Source organism: Trachypithecus francoisi, unplaced genomic scaffold (assembly GCF_009764315.1).
Source record: "Trachypithecus francoisi isolate TF-2019V2 unplaced genomic scaffold, Tfra_2.0 Lachesis_group17, whole genome shotgun sequence".
Classification (NCBI taxonomy): domain Eukaryota; kingdom Metazoa; phylum Chordata; class Mammalia; order Primates; family Cercopithecidae; genus Trachypithecus; species Trachypithecus francoisi.
In genome coordinates this window covers 98293021-98305396 of record NW_022681462.1, presented here as the reverse complement: position 1 = coordinate 98305396, position 12376 = coordinate 98293021, and the positions used below count along the sequence as shown (strand labels likewise).

At 45.8% G+C, this 12376-nt stretch overlaps 1 non-coding gene across 1 annotated transcript; it reads right to left on the bottom strand.

Moving 5' to 3' along the window:
* Nucleotides 1-6375: 6375 nt before the first annotated feature.
* On the bottom strand, nucleotides 6376-6507 carry LOC117063149. The gene has a single exon (XR_004428765.1). It is a non-coding gene; the product is annotated as a small nucleolar RNA SNORA51 (small nucleolar RNA).
* Nucleotides 6508-12376: the final 5869 nt, after the last annotated feature.

The following is a 12376-nucleotide window of genomic DNA, read 5'->3' as shown; positions in this document are numbered from 1 at the left end:
TGAATATAGATCTATTACAGCTTCAAATAGAGGCCCCTAAACACAGTGTAATATTTTCTTGATAACTGCAGACCATCGTTAGACACCCGGTGCTTTAGATCGGTTTCCTGGGAAACAGATTTGGAGATGAGATTTGCCAGCAGGAGGTGTAATAGAGAGGGCCTTCAGGGACACACCTGTGTAGTAAGTGCGGGGCCACAGGATGGGGCAGCCCCCACAGAGGGGGCTCTGTGACCTCAGAGATGGCCTGGCAGGGGCCCGAGCCCACAATGACCAGTCATCAGAAGTGGGCTATCCCTGGGGACAGGTGAACGTTAGCTTACGGCAGTACCCAGGGAGTGACTCAGCCATGAGCCAGCCATCAGCAGCCAACACCCCCAACCGCTGAGGCAGTGGATGTCTTGGCTCTGATGGGAGTTGGGAGGTACATCACTATGACCAGGATACCACATGTGCTGCTGGTTTCCCTGGGGGCTACTTAGATGTGTGGGTGCTTCTCACATCTGCCCTGCACCCCTCAGCAGCCATTCCCCAATCTCCTGCATCCCAGGCCCTGGCACCCATGAATATACCATAGGCCTCCAGGGCTCTGCCTGTCCATAGCCCCTGCTCTCTGCGTGAATTGTCTAATGGGCACATGCCTGGCGCTCGGTGGGCCCTGAAGCTGTGAGGGCAGCAGAGGCCTGGTCTTGGGGTAAGGCCCAGGAGTGTCAGGAGAGCTCTGCGCCTCCCAAGGCCCTGTTCCGCTTCCTCCAAGTTCTCCGTGTGCTCTTCCTGGATCCCCTCCTGATATCACCGCCATGCCTGGGAGGTGGAGGTTTCAGATCCCTTCTCTCTTCTGTCTCCTGAGCCGCCCCTTGTTGGGGATGAGTGTCTCTGACGGCCGTTTCTGACATCTTTCTACATATGTGACTTTGGCGATGCGTCCTCCTGGCCTGGTCCTTCTTCATTCTAAGCTTCACAGTGACTTCTCTGACCCTACTCAAAAGACCTGACATGTCACATCCTTCTGAGCCAGTGGCATTCTTCTGCCCCAGGAACACCCCACTGCCTCCCATTCCTGCCTTCATTTCTGCATGCCACCTGAGGCTTCTCTGGAACTCAGCCCACCAGCTGTCTATCAACCATCCCCTCTGTCCACAACTACAACTTCCCCTCTACTTGGTTCCAGGACCGTTTTCCCAAAAGCAAATGTTCCTGGAACCTTGACTGTTAGGCTGAACATTACCACAGAGCAGAATCCAGAGTTAACAAGAGATGAAATAAGGGATAAGGGATGCTTTTTAAATGCTACTTTTTAAGTGAAAAAATATATATTTTTATTTATTTATTTTTTATTATACTTTAAGTTCTAGGGTACATGTGCATAACGTGCAGGTTTGTTATATATGTATACTTGTGCCATGTTGGTGTGCTGGTGAAAAATATTTTTAAATATAGAGGAGTACAGAGAATAATAGATCAGACACATATACATTATTGTTTCCAAAAGCACTGTTTTATTATTAAAATTTATTATTATTGTTTCCCAAAACAGTGTTTTTTGGAAACAAAAAACAAAAAAGCAGTGGTATAATCTCAGCTCACCACAACCTCCACCTCCAGGTTCAAGCGATTCTCGTGCCTCAGCCTCCCAAAAAGCTGAGACTACAGGCGTCCACCACCACACCTGGCTAATTTTTGTATTTTTAGTAGAGACGGGGTTTCACCACATTGGCCAGGCTGGTCTCGAACTCCTGACCTCAGGTGATCCGTTTGCCTCGGCCTCCCAAAGTGCTGGGACTACAGATGTGAGCCACCGCGCCTGGCCTAAATATACTTTATATTATGTTGCATATTTTAAATGCACATAAACAGTAACTTACTATATGGGTTCTATTCCTTGCTTTTTAAAATGCACATCATTTTAGAGATCAATCCATATTGATTCATATGTCTAGCTAGTTGGTTTTAACCGCGTTTCAGTAGTCCGTAGTAAGAATATCACATGCTGTATTTACTCCTCCCTCTGTTGCTGGACATTGGGGCTACTTTCAGTTCTGTCGTACAATGTTGCAATGGCGTCCTTGCATTCTGCAGCGAAGTTCCCTGAGGGTAGGTAACTAGAGGGAGCAGTTGCTGGGCTGAAGGGTACGCACCACTTCAACTTTCCTAGATTTTGCCAAATTGCTCTCCAAAGTGCTTGTCCCAATTTATACTCCTCTCCAGTGTGTGTGGAACCCCCCTCCCCACCTCCTCCTCCATCCCTGGTATGGCTGGCTGGGAAATGCCATCTCACTGTGACTATTTTGCCTTTCCTGGTCCTGGATAAAGCTGAGCATCTTTTTTACACTTATCAGCCATTTGGATTTTTTTCTTCTGTGAAATTTCTCTTTCACTTTATAAAAGGGTTTTGCCCTTTAGGCTTCCTCTAATGTCATGTTCTAGCAGTACTTAAGAAAGTGTAGTCCCTGGCGAGGGGCTTTAGGAGGCTGAGGAGGGAATATTATTTGAGGCCAGAAGTTTGAGATCTCCCTGGGCAACATAGTGAGACCCCATCTCTAAGAAAAATTTAAAAGTTAGCCAGTTGTGGTGGCATGCCCCTGTAGTCCCAGCTACTCAGAAGCTGAGGTGGGAGGATTGCTGGATCCTGAGAGTTTGAAGTTGCAGTGAGCTATGATAGAGCTGCTGCATTCCAGCTTGGGCAACAGAACCAGACTCTGTCTCAAAAAAAAAAAAAAAAAAAAAAAAAGTGGCACTCCACAGGCCAGGTAAGGTACGGAGGAAAAAACCTTCCTTAGGCAGCTGTAGTCCAGGGTCTGGCTCCCACCTGACATTTATTATCTATATGATTTGAGGTAAATGTCCTCCCCTCTGCTTTTTTTTTTTTGAGACGGAGTCTCGCTCTGTCGCCCAGGCTGGAGTGCAGTGGCGTGATCTCAGCTCACTGCAAGCTCTGCCTCCCGGGTTCACGCCATTCTCCTGCCTCAGCCTCCTGAGTAGCTGGGACTACAGGCGCCCGCCACTGTGCCTGGCTAATTTTTTGTATTTTTAGTAGAGACGGGGTTTCACCGTGGTCTCGATCTCCTGACCCTGTGATCCACCCACCTCAGCCTCCTCTCTGCTTTTTAAAAAAGCTTATTTATTTTTAAAGTATGCAACTCAGGTTTTCAGTATATTCACAAAGCTGTGCAACCATCACCACTCTAATTCCAGAAAAAAACCCTGTCCCTATTAGTGGTCACTCTCTTCTACTGCCAGCTTCTGGCGGCCACACATTAATTGCTGGTCTGTATAGACTTGCCTATTCTGGGCATTTCATATAGACAAGATCATACAGTATGTGGCCTTTTGTGTCTGGCTTCTGGCTTCTTGCAGATCACATAATGTTTTTGGGGTTCAACATGTTGCAGTATGTAACCATATTTCATTTCTTTTTATGGCTGAATAACGTTCCATTATACAGATGCACATTTTGTTGATCCATTCTTTTTTTTTTTTTTTTTTTTGAGATGGAGTCTCACTGTGTCGCCCAGGCTGGAGTGCAGTGGCCGGATCTCAGCTCACTGCAAGCTCCGCCTCCTGGGTTTACGCCATTCTCCTGCCTCAGCCTCCCGAGTAGCTGGGACTACAGGCGCCCGCCATCTCGCCCGGCTAGTTTTTTGTATTTTTTAGTGGAGACGGGGTTTCACCGTGTTCGCCAGGATGGTCTCGATCTCCTGACCTCGTGATCCGCCCGTCTCGGCCTCCCAAAGTGCTGGGATTACAGGCTTGAGCCACCGCGCCCGGCCGATCCATTCTTCAATGATGGGTCTTGGGGTTATTTCCATTTTGTTGGTATTATGAGTAGTCTTGCTATCAGGATGCACATACAAGTTTTTGTGTGGACATAGCTTTTCAGTTTTCTTGGGTATGTACCCAGGCACAGAATTGCAGGGTCATATGGTAGCCTCTATGTTTAACTTTTTAGAGAACTGCCACATTGTTTTTCACAGCCAATACACCATTTTGTATTCCCACAACCAATGTGTGTGGGTTCCAGTCCCCCCACATCCTCACCTCACCTGTTCACCTTTTGAATTCCAGCCACCCTAGCAGTGTGAGGTGCTATCTCACTGAGGTTCTGATTTGCTTTTCCTTGGTGACTAATGACACTGAACTTATTTTCATGTGCTTATTGGCCAATGTATATCTTCCTTGGAGAAAGGTCTACTTGTATCCTTTCTTATTTTTAAAATTGGGTCATTTGACCCAATTTTATTTATTATTTTATTGTTGACTTGTAAGAGTTCTGTATATATTCCCTTGTCAGATATATAACTTGCAAATATTTTCTCCCATTCTGTGGGCTTTCTTTTCACTTTCCCAATGGTGTCCTTTGAAGCAAAAAAGTTTTTCATTTTGATAAAGTCCAACTTATCAACATCTTCTCTGGTTGCCTGTGCTTTTTAGTGTCATATCTAATAAACTACTGCCTAATACAAGGTCATGAGGATTTATGCTTATGTTTTCTTCTAAGAGTTTTATACTCTTAGCTCTTACGTTTAGGTCTGATCCATTTTGAGTTAATTTTGTATATGGTGTGAGGTAGGGATCCAACTTTTTTTTTGAATTTGGCCATCCCTTGGAGAATTGCTTGAACCCGGGAGGCGGAAGCTGCAGTGAGCTGAGGTTGCACTATTGCACTCCAGCCTGGGCAACAAGAGCGAAACTCTATTTCAAAAATAAAATAAAATAAAATAAAAAATGAATTTGGCCATTCTGTTGTCCCAGCACCATTTGCTGGAAAGACTGTTCTTTTTCCCATTGAATTGTCTTGGCATCTTTGCCAAAAATCGACTGACAATAATTGAGAGAGTTTATTGCTACATTTTCAATTTTATTCCATTCATCTATATCTCTGTCCTTATGCCAGTACCACACTGTCTTGATTACTGTAGCTTTGTAATAATGATATAGTTTCCCCAGAGGTAAACTAGAAAGCCTGTTTCTTGCTTACCTCAGAGGACTATCTAGGCTAGTAGTTCTCAAAGTGTGGTCCCTGGACCAGTAGCATTACCTAGAAACTTGTCAGAAATGCAAATTCCCAGGCAATACTCCAGACTCGATGAATCTGAAACTCTGGGGGTGGGGCCTAGCAATCAGTATTTTAACAAGCCCCTCAGGGGATTCTGATGTACACTAAAGTTTTGCATTCACAGGTCTCTATGTGTGCTGTCCAATGTGATAACCACCAGCTACACATGAGTATCAAGCACTTGAATTGCAGCTAGTCCAAATTAAGAAATGTTGTAAGTGTAGAACACACACTGAATTTCAAAGACTTAGTAGTATAAAAAAATACAAAATATCTCATTCATAATTTTTAGATTGATTACATGTTGAAGTAATAATATGTATACATACATACATGATTAACATTATGTCCACCCCCCATTAGTCACGGAGCTATATGTTTCAGGGAGAAATTCACCTACTGTTCCTTGCAGGGCATGTCCTCGACACATGCACCAGGAGCTCTAGTTCTCAGAACAGGAACCATCATCAGGAGCAGAGCTGGAAAGGCAGGCAGCCTTTTCCAGTTCAAACTGGTTTGAAGCAGAGGTCAAAGCCACTGCTTGCATTTGGCTTTGGGTTTTGTGTTTTAGCATGAGCATTCTGCAGCCAGCCAGACTCTGGGCTGCTCTCCTCTCTTCACTGACATGGAAAAGATGTCTGTGTATTGTGCAGAGCCCCAGGCTGGGGCTTCTGCCTTCCATGTTGGGGCCTGAGCTGCTGCTGATGTGGCATCCCAACCTGTACTGGACAACCATGTGTAATAGCCCCAGGCTTGCCTCCACCCTGCTGTGTAAACCGGCAAGGGCACAGAAGTCCAACCCAACTCTGTGGAGCCACTACTGTCACCAGAGAGGGGTCCCAATCCAGACCCTAAGAGCGGGTTCTTGGACCTCGCACGAGAAGGAATTGGGGGTGAGCCCACAGAGTAAAGTAAAAGCAAGTTTATTAGGAAAAGAAAGGAATAAAGAATGGCTACTCCATAGGCAGAGCAGGGGCATGGGTTGCTCAACTGATTATACTTATAGTTATTTCTTGATTATATGCTAAACAAGGGGTGGATTATTCATGAGCTTCTCAGGAAAGGCATGGGCAACTCCCAGAACTCAGAGCTCTTCTCCCTTATAGACCATATAGGGTAACTTCCTGATGTTGCCATGGCATTTGTAAACTGTCATGGCACTAGTGGGAGTGTCTTTTAGCAGGCTAACACATTATAATTAGCATATAATGAGCAGTGAGGATGACCAGAGGTCACTCTTGTTGCCATCTTGGTTTTGGTGGGTTTTGGCCAGCTTCTTTACTGCAACCTGTTTTATTTTTTATTTATTTTTTTCTTTTATATGTCCCCCCATTCACAATACAGACCAGGTACAGGGCCTGGGCTGAGGTGTATATGGGGTAGTTTACTCTACCTCCTCTTTCTCTATAGCCAGTGTAAGAATACAGCCTGTGGGTAAGTACCAAGAGGCCCACTGCAACCTGTTTTATCAGCAAGGTCTTTGTGAACTGTGCCATGTGCCGACTTCCTATCTCATCCGGTGACTTAGAATGCCTAACCGCTGGGGAATGCAGTTCAGCAGGTCTCAGCCATATTTTACCCAGCCCCTACTCAAGATGGAGTCGCTCTGGTTCAAATGCCTCTGACACTACTTGAAGATGTGTAGTTCGGGAGCACATTTCACATTTTACAAAGCCATTTCCCATTCCTTGGTGCCTTGGCCTCCCTCGCTTGGGTCATCTGAGAGAGAGCCCTCAGGAGGAAAAGGAACTCAGAGAGGTTGGGTGTCTGCTCAGGTGATGCCGATAGTGTACGTTGGGCTGGGCCAGCACTGGTGGGCTCCGACTGATGGCTGCGATGGCTTTCTTTATGTGTGTGAGCAGAGCGGTCAGTCAGCAGGAGGATGATGATGAGGGTGAGGACATGACAATGAAGTAATATGCCCATCACTTCTTGAGGAGCTACTTTGCCAGAGGCCCTTTGCACATATTGCCTTTTTTAATCCAAGTGCGACATGATTCATATGCACATTTTACAGATTAGAAAATTGGGACCCTGGATTGAGGCCTGATCAGGGTTGCTAAAGGGAATGCTTTAAGTTTGCTAATAAGGAGGAGGGAAGAGTGAGTGGGAGAGGAGGAAGGCAGCTGTGTTTTTGGTTTTTTTGAGACAAGGTCTGTCTCTGTCACCCAGGCTGGAGTGCAGTGGCATGATCCGGACTCACAGCAACCTCCATCTCCTGGGCTCAAGCCATTCTCCCACCCCAGCCTCCCAAGTAGCTGGGACTACAGGCATGTACCACCAGGCTTGGTTAATTTCTGTAATTTTAGTAGAGATGGGGCTTCACCATGTTGCCCAGGCTTGTCTCGAACTCCTGGGCTCAAGCGATCCACCTGCCTCGGCCTCCCAAAGTGGTGGGGTTACAGACGTTGAGTTTGTTTTTTTTTGAGAGCATCCAATGTTAGCTCATTTAAGGCTCTCAATCACCCCAAGAGGTAAGTCACAGGTCAAGCTGTCTACTTTACAGAAGAGCCTGGGAGTCCAGGGTTATCTGACTTGGAGTCCTGTTCATTTTCCTGGGTACCTCCAAAGGCTGCTCGGTGAGTGGACAGTGCAGATCCGGAGTCCTCCCCTGGCAAGTCCTGCTCCGGCCCATACCCCGCCCTGTTCCCCAGCAGCCACGGTTGGGCAGAGGGGTCAGGGAAGCAGGGCAAGAGGGTAAGGCACTGCTCAAGAAACAAAACCAGGTCCTTAACGCCCTTAGTCCTGCCGGCAGTGTCCCAGGACCCCAGCCTTGAGATTAGAGAGGGGCAGAGGGCAGATGGGAGGGGAAACAGAAGAAAAAGTACCAGGGCATGCTTCCTGTCTTATGCTTAGACTGCCATGCTGAAATACCACAGACTGGGTGGCTTCAACAGCAGAGTTATTTCTCAGAGTTTCGGAGGCTGGAAGTTCAAGGTCAAGGCGCTGCTGGCTGATTCCTTCTTTGGTAAGGGCCCGCTTTCTGGCTTGTGCCAGTCACCTTTGTGCTGTGTTCTCGCGTGGCCTTTCCTTGACGCATGGAGAGAAAGAAAGATCTCTCTCTCTTCCTTTCTAAGCCCACCAATCCTATGACTTACAACTCCTTTAACCTTAAATACCTCCTAAAAGCCCTATCTCCAAATACAGTTACATTAGAAGTTAGGGCTACAACAAAGCAGTTGGGGTGGTGGTGGTCCACAGCAGGGGAGGGGATATTTTAGTTTATCTTGAGCTTGCAAGGATGAAGGGGAAAGGGCGGGGGTTGGGGGGGCATCGGAACCTGCCTCTGAGTCACACTTCCTGGATGAGCCGTGGGCCACAGTATCTGTATCAGGAGTGGTTACAAAACAGCATGCCTCAGGGATAAACAAGATGACCTAATGATCCAATTTTCCCAGCTCTGGTCCATCTACAGATTTGAGGCAGGATCCAGTGATTCTGCTGGCTGACAGGTCACAGTAAATTTCCAACTCTCCCCTTCCAGGCACGGCTTTGGTTTCCTGCTGCAGCTGCTGCTGGGGAGTTATCCGGGCATTTCCTCTGCCTGTGAGCTCCTGGGGTCAGGGGAAGGGTGGCTGGCCAGAGATGCCGCCTCTACCCTAAGTCAGCGTCACCCATGCTATTCCCAGCAGCTACATTTCTCCACTCTGTAATTACAAATGAAACTGGGGAACAGAATCAAAAGAGGACCTAGAAACAAGCCAGCCTCCACTTCCTCAAACATTCTGGGGCAGGAGTTTGTGAGCTGGAACAATGTTATTTGCAAGATTCTCCCTCGTGGATATATACTCAAGTATTAAAGTGCTACAAGGAATTAAAAAAAAAAAATAGTATTTCTTCCAGAGCCTGTGTGGGCCCAGCACAATGACACTGAATCTGACTGTTAAACCTGGCTGTTACTGATTCTATGTGGCCTTGGACATTTCATTTTTCCAAGTATAGCTCTCCTCATCTGTAAAACATGGAAATAATCTTTAGAATGTTGGAGCCAGTATATGTAAAGGTACTTTAGAAACAATAAAGTCCAAATCCCAATGACATTTTTTGCAGAAACAGAAAAACCCATCCTAAAATTCATATGGAATCTGAAGGGCCCCTGAATAGCCAAAACAATCTTGAAAAAGAACAATGCTGGAGGACTCACACTTTCTGATTTCAAAACTTACTGCAAAGCTACAGTAATCAAAACAGTGTGGCACTGGAATAAAGCTTGACATATTGATCAGTGGAATAGAATAGAGAGCCCAGAAGTAAACCCTTGAATATATGGCCAAATTATTTTTGGCAAGGGTGCCATCACCACTTAATGGCAAAAGGACAGCTTTTTCAACAAAGGGTGCTGGGAAAACTGGATATCTACATGCAAAAGAATGAAGCTGGACCCTTACCTAACACCATATACAAAAATTAACTCAAAATAGATCAAAGACCTAAAAGTAACTTAAAACTATACAATTTTTAGAAGAAAACTTGGAGCAAAATCTCTACAATGTTGGATTTGGCAGTGATTTCTTGGATATGACATTAAAGACACAGACAACAAAGAAAAATAGACAAATTGGATTTCATAAAAATTCTGTGTATCAAAAGGCAAAACCAGGCTAGTGCAGTGTCTCATGCCTGTAATCCTAGCACTTTGGGAGGCTGCGCTGGGCAGATCATTCGAGGTCTGGAGTTCGAGGCCATCCTGGCCAACATGGTGAAACTCTGTTTCTACTAAAAATACAAAAATTAGCCAGACCTGGTGGCGCACGCCTGTGGTTCCAGCTTCTTGGGAGGCTGAGGTGGGAAAATCGCTTGAACCTGGGAGGCCGGAGGTTGCAGTGAGCCAAGATCGTGCAACTGTACTTCAGCCTAGGCGACAGAGCAAGACTCTGTTTAAAAAAAAAAAAAAAAGGCAAAATCAACACAGTAAAAACTGAACCCACACAATGAAAGAAAATGTTTGAAAATCATATATTTGATAAGAGATTAATATCGAGAATATAGAGAGAACTCTCTAACGCTCAACAACAAAAACACGAAAAAAACAATTAAAAAATGGACAAAGGACTTGACTAGACATTTCTCCAAAAACACATGAAAAGATGTTTATATCACTAATCATTTGGGAAATGTCAATTAAAACCACAATGAGACACCAGCTCACACTCATAAGGATGGCTAGTATCAAAAACAACAAGCACTGGCAGTGAGGATGTGAAGAAACTGGAACCCTGTGCACTGTTTGGCGGAATGTAAAATGGTACAGACACTGTGGAAAATATTATTATGATGCTTTTTCAAAAAGTTAAAAATAGAATTACCACATAATCCAGCAATTCCACTTCTGGGTATACACCCAAAAGAACTGAAAATAGGATATTGAAACGATATGTGCGTACCCATGTTCATCACGGCATTATTCATAATTGCTAAAATGTGGACACAACCCAGTGATTTCTTGACAAACAGGTAGATAAACAAAAATGTGGTATACACACACAAGGGAATATTACTCAGCCTTAAAAAGGAAGGAAATTTGGATATATACTACATCATAGATGAATCTTGAGGACATTATGCTAAGTGAAATAATCCAGTTGCAGAAAGAAAATGCTGCATGATTCCACTTACATGAGGTATTAGAGAGGTAGTCATTATTTAATGGGTATAGAGTTTCAGTTTTACAAGATGAAAAGAGTTCTGGAGATGGATGGTGGTGCTGGTTGCACATCACGTATTTAATACCACTAAGCTGTTCGCTTTAGAAGGATTAAGATGATAAATGTTATGTGTATATTATCATAATAAAAGTTAGAAAAAATTGTCATAAAACTAAGTCAGATATTAAGAACAATCAGAATTACTTCTGTCTTGTTTACAGACATCATATGAAAAACAAATTGTTTATCTAGCATGACACCTGTTACGGGTTGAACTGTTCCCCTCAAAAGATGCTGAACTTCTAACCCTTGGTACCTGTGAATGTGACCTTATTTGGAAATTGGGTCTGTGCAGATGCTCAAGTTAAAATGAGGTCATTGGGGTGTGCCCTAATCCAATAATGACTGTGTCCTTATGAAAAGGGAAAAGAGACATGCATACAGAGAAAATGTGAATTCACAGGGAGCGCACATGGCCATCCATAAGCCAAGGAACGCATGAGGTTACCAGGAGCTAAGAGACAGACATGAAACAGACTGCCCCCCACATCTCTCTGAAGGGGCCAGCCCTTCCAACACTTTGATCTTGGACTTCCAGCCTCCAGAGCTGTGAAACGACACATGTCTGTTGTTCAAGCTGCCCCGTGGGAGGTGCTTGTTCCATTAGCCCCAGGAAATGATACAACATCTTACCTGGATTTGCTTTCTTCTTCACTCTCGTTAATTCAATTCAAAACTACATATTGAATACCGACGGTGTGCTCTCTCTCCATGAAGCTTCAGGGTGGGTAGACAGTCCTCCTCTTGAAGGAATAGGAGGGACGCAAGGGAAGGGACCCTCTTGTGTCTCATCTGAGAGAGACACTCCTGGAGTAAGAGGTCTGTGGTTAATGTGTTTCTCTAGAAGTTCCGAAACAGAGGAAGCACCTGCGGGCTAAGCCGCCGAGGGCTAGGTGAAAGCTGACTGACCTAAGATTTGGAGGATGGATGGGTGACAGGTTGGAGGGGGAAGATGGAAAAGTCACAGGGGAGAGGAACAGCAGGGGCCAAGTGTGGAGGAACCAGTGAGTGGGTGGGGTTTCAGAAACGGGCCTTTGTCAGCTTTTGAGCCCTCCCTGAAATTTTCCACCCCAACCCCACCTCCTGCCTGTGTCTGCCATGCACCTCCCGTCCTGTGCCCCTTTGCCCTGTGTCTGTGCTTGGGAGAAATGTGCTCAGTTTCTGTGGCAAGGATGTTGCTACGTGTTCATCAAACCGGCTTTGTTTACTTCTGAAACACTCAGGAAGACCACAGCTCCCAGAGCCCCTTGCATCCTGGGGGCGCTGTGTGACTACCTGGCCCATGGATGTGGATGGAAGTGATGTGTGCGGCCCCAGGCCTGGCTCCTGGACCCCACCGACGACTTCTCACCTGTAACCCCACCGGCCTTCTGCCTGGATACTTCACGGGGAGATAGAGTGGCCTTGGTTAAGAAGGAGGCATGGCACCTGCAGGTACCGGGCCGCCTGCATCAGTCGGTGCATTCGGGCCCACCGCCTACATGCCTTCATGTAATCCTCACTGCAGGGCCCACGGGGAGGGGAACTTCCTCCAGGTCTAGCTTTGCCTTTCTGCCTTCAGAACCAAGGAAGAAGGAGGGGTCTAGGCTCAGCCCCCCTTCCCTACAAGGCCCTG